Below are 4,763 nucleotides of genomic sequence, written 5' to 3'. Positions count from 1 at the left end.
GTGTCCAAAAACCTAAGAAGTCTTATTGTCTTAAACAATAAGCGATGATTTCAACAAACCTTAAGAATCCTGTTAGTTACCTGATTTTTTTTTTCATCACAACATCAAGCATTCTAGTGCCTGAAGGCAGTTGGAGTAACACAGTCTCAGTCTTGAATTGCAGTCCTTTCTGAGCAAAGACAGTTTGTTTATGGGAACAGCAGGAGAAAAACTCAAGCAATGTCTTTGCACGTGTACCCAGGAACATATCCCTGCCTCAGAGAATGTAATTAAGACATTACAAAAAGAGCAGTTGAAAATTCCTCATCATCTGACTGCCTTGCTTACTGTATTGTTTCTCCTTCCATTCATTTTCTGTCTTCCAAACGGATAAGGCATATTCACATTATTTAAATGGTATTTTCCTCTGAACTTACTACTCCTCCTCCACCAACTAAATAATAGGATATCCACTATATGTGCGAAGTGTGGAAGTACCGTGTGTTTCTTACAAGTAGCATATAGATTTATAAAAAAAAAAAAAAAAAAGTGGGGCACCTACAGCCCAGGAGGATATGCAAACAGGTCCTACACAGATGGAATGTGCACCCTTGCCTGGCTATGATGATGTTCAAACTAAGAGAACAAACCAGTCTGGTTAACTAAAATATATTAAAGTAGGTCCATCAAATTCCAGCTAGAAGAAAGCAACAGGGCAAAGTTTTCTGAGAATTCTTCATGGATCACATTTCCATGACCCCTCACTTTTTTTTTTTTTTTTAATTCCAGTACTTAAAACTCCCAACTCCAGAAAAAGGGCAGGAAAAAAAAAAAAAAAAAGGAAGCACTCTACTATCAGATGGAATACACAAGGCCAAACCATACACAAACCAGGTAGGAACTGCATTTGCCATAAATGACATATTAAGAAGAAAAAAAAAAGGATCATCTCAATCCCTAAAGTAGCACTAGCACCTAAATATGTAAAGCAAATTTTAACAGACATAAATGGAAAATGGACAGTAATACAGTAACAGTAGGGGACTTTAATAAACCCCACTTACATCAATGGATACATCACCCAGACAGAAAATCAGTAAGAAAACATTGGCTTTAAATGACTCATTGGACCAGATGGAATTAATAGAGATATAGAGAATATTTGTTTCATCCCAAACTTCCAAGTAGATATAGTTTTCAGGTGTACATGGAATACTCTCCGGAATAGATTCATAGTAGGCCACAAAACAAGCCTCAATATTTTCAAGAAGACTGAAACCCTATCCAGCATCTTCTCTGACCACAACATCATGAAACTAGAAATTAATTACAAGTTAAAAATGAAAATAAAAACACACCGACACGTGGAGACTAAACAATAACTGCACAACTAACGTGTCAGTGGAGAAATCAAAGAGGAAATCAATGGGGCGCCTGGGTGGCTCAGTGGTTGAGCATCTGCCTTCAGCTCAGGGCGTGATCCTGGAGTCCTGGGTTCGAGTCCCACATCAGGCTCCCCATGAGGAGTCTGCTTCTCCCTCTACCTATGTCTCTGCCTCTCTGTCTCTCACGAATAAATAAAATCTTAAAAAAAAAAAAAGAAGGAAATCAAAAAATTCTTGAGACCAATGAAAATGGAAGCATAACTTACCAAAATCTATGTAAGGCAGTAAAACCAATTCTAAATTCAAAGTGATACAGATCTACCTACCTCAAAAATCAAGAAAAATATCAAATTATCTAACTTTATATCTTAAGGAACTAGGAAAAGAAGGGTAAAACTGACAGTAAAAGGAAGGAAATCATAAAGATCAGAGTAGAAACAAAAAAAAATTTTTTGTTTAAATAGAAACATCAATGACACTAAAAGCTTGTTCATTGAGAAGACCAACAAAATCGATAAACTTCTACTCAGACTCCTTGAGAAAAAAGAAAGGGCCCAAATAAATTTAAAAAAAAAAGTACTTACTACTGATACAAAGGATCATGAGAGGTTACTACTTAAGCCAAGAAATTGGAAAATCTAGTAAAAAAAAAAAAATAGTTAATTTCTACAAACACACAACCTTCTAAAAATGTATCACAAAAAAATAGAAAACCTTAATAGACCTATACAAGAAATGAAATTAAATCACTACTTTTAAAACTAACAAGTAACATTTCAGGATCAGACAGCTTCATAGGTGAATTCTACAGAATATTTAAAGTAAATGTTAGTACCTATCCTTCCAGAAATATTTTTTAAAAAATGAATAGGAAGAAATGCTTCCAAACTCATTTTACAAGGCCAGCATTATCCTGACACCAAAGGAAGTCAAAGACACCACAAAACAGAAAACTAAAATATTCCTGATAAACACAGCAGAAATCCTCAACAAATTATTTCTAAATTTAACAATACAAAAATAAATAAATAAATAAATAAATAAATAAATAAATAAATAAATAAATAAATAAATTTAACAATACATTAGAAGAGTCATACACCATGATCAAGCAGGATTTATCTCAAGGATTAAGGATAGTTCAACATCTGCAAATCAATCAACAAGATACTCCACACAACAAAAAGGATAAAAGCTCTATGATCATCTCCACAGATGCAGAAAAAGCATTTGAAAGTTCAACAGTCATTTGTGATAAAAACTCTCAACAAGTGGGTATGAAAGTAATATACCTCAACATAATAAAGGTCATTTATGATGAGCCTACAGCTAACATCATACTAAATAATGAAAAGCTGAAAGCTTTTCCTCCACTATCAGGAGCAAGACAAGAATACTCAGTCTTGCCACCTTTATTGAACATAGTATTGGAAGTAAAGTCACAGCACAAAAAAATGGACAAATTGGTTGCATTTCTGTACACTAATAATGAGCTATCAGAAAAACAAATCAAAAACCCCATTTGCAATTGCACCAAAAAGAATAAAACATGAAGGAAAATATTAACCATGGAAGGGAAAGACCTATAATCTGCAAACTAGGAAACAACAATGAAAGAAATTGAAGACGTCACACACATGAAAGGCATTCCTATGCTCATCGATAGGAATAGTACTGTCAAATGTCCATCCTATCCAAGCAATCTATAAATTCAATGTAATTACTATTAAATACCAACAGCATTTTTCACAGAACTAGAACACATAGTCCTGAAATTTGTATGAAACCACAAAAGATGCTGAATAGCCAAAGCAATCCTGAAGAAAAACAAAGCAGAAGGTCTCACAATATTTCAAGATATATGACCAAAATAATAATAATAATAAATAAAAAGAGGTATACTGCAAAGCTACAATAAGTTAAACTGTATGACATGGTCACAAAAATAGACACAAAGATCAATGGATCAGAACACAGAGCCCAGAGAGAAACCCACACTTACATGATTAATCTACAACTAAGGAAGGAGGAATACACAATGGGAGAAACACAGGCTCTTTAACAAATCGTTCCAGAAAAACTAGACAGCTACAGGCAAAAGAATGAAACTGGAACACTTTCTTGCACCATGCACAAAAATAAATTCAAAATGGATTAAGGACCTAAATGTTAGACTAGAAACTGTAAAACTCCTAGAAGGAAACCTGCACAGTAATTTCTAGGACATTGGCCATAACAACATTTTCCTAGATATGCCTCCTCGGGTAAAGGAAACAAAAGCAAACATAAACTGTGGGAGTACACCAAAATAAAAAAAAAAAATTAAAAAAAAAAAACTTTTGCAACACAATGGAAATGATCAACAAAATGAAAAGGCGACCTACCAAGTGAGGGAAGATATTTGCAAATGTTATGTTGGATAAGGGATTAAGATCCAAAATTTATAAATAATTTATACAGCTTGACACACACATAAAACAATCCAATTAAGAAATCCTACACCTGATGAAATCAGCTACATGGTGGAATCAAGGCCATTTGTTTGGCTAAATAAATGTGTGACCACAGGGCAGTCCACGCTGGCAATTTACTGATATTGCCACAATGTTTCTGTAATATATTTGGGGACCAATTTATCTTACAATACAGGTGGCTGTAGCAGGATTATGCCACAGTGGGCTATGGGGGAAAAAATAGAGGACCTGAATAGACATTTTTCTAAAAACATCCAGACAGACAACAGACACATGAAAAAATGCTCAGCGTCACTAACCATCAAGGAAAAGCAAATCAAAATCACAATGGCCTATCACCTTAAACCTGTCAGAATAGCTAAACTCAAAAAGACAAGAAATAATGAGCATTGGCAAGATAGTGAAGAAAAAGGAACCCTCATGCATCACTGGTGAGAATGTGAGTTGGTGTAGCTAATATGGCAAACAGTATGGAGGTTCCTCAAAAAATTAAAAATGGAAATACCCCATGATCCAGTAATTCTACTATTGTGTATTTACCTAAAAATAACAACAACAAATTTCAAAAAAAGATAAACACACCACTAGTTTTACTATAGCATTATTTATAATAGCCACAATATGGAAGCAACCCAAGTGTTTTTCCATAGATGAATAGATAAAGCAGCTTTGGTATCTCTCTCTCTTTCTCTCTCTCTCTCTCTCTCTCTCACACACACACACACACACACACACACACACACACACAGGAATATTAGCCATAAAAAATGAAGACATCTTCATATTCACAAAAAAATGGATGGACCTGTGGTTTTTCTTCTAAATACGTGTCAGAAAAAGACCAATACCATATGGCTCTGCTCCTATGTACAATTTGTGAAACAAAACAAAGAAAAAAGAGACAAAGAAAAGAAACCCAACAAGA

The sequence above is a fragment of the Canis lupus genome, chromosome 3 (genome assembly GCF_011100685.1).
Source record: "Canis lupus familiaris isolate Mischka breed German Shepherd chromosome 3, alternate assembly UU_Cfam_GSD_1.0, whole genome shotgun sequence".
Classification (NCBI taxonomy): Eukaryota; Metazoa; Chordata; class Mammalia; order Carnivora; family Canidae; genus Canis; species Canis lupus.
Note: the sequence above shows the minus strand (reverse complement) of the source record.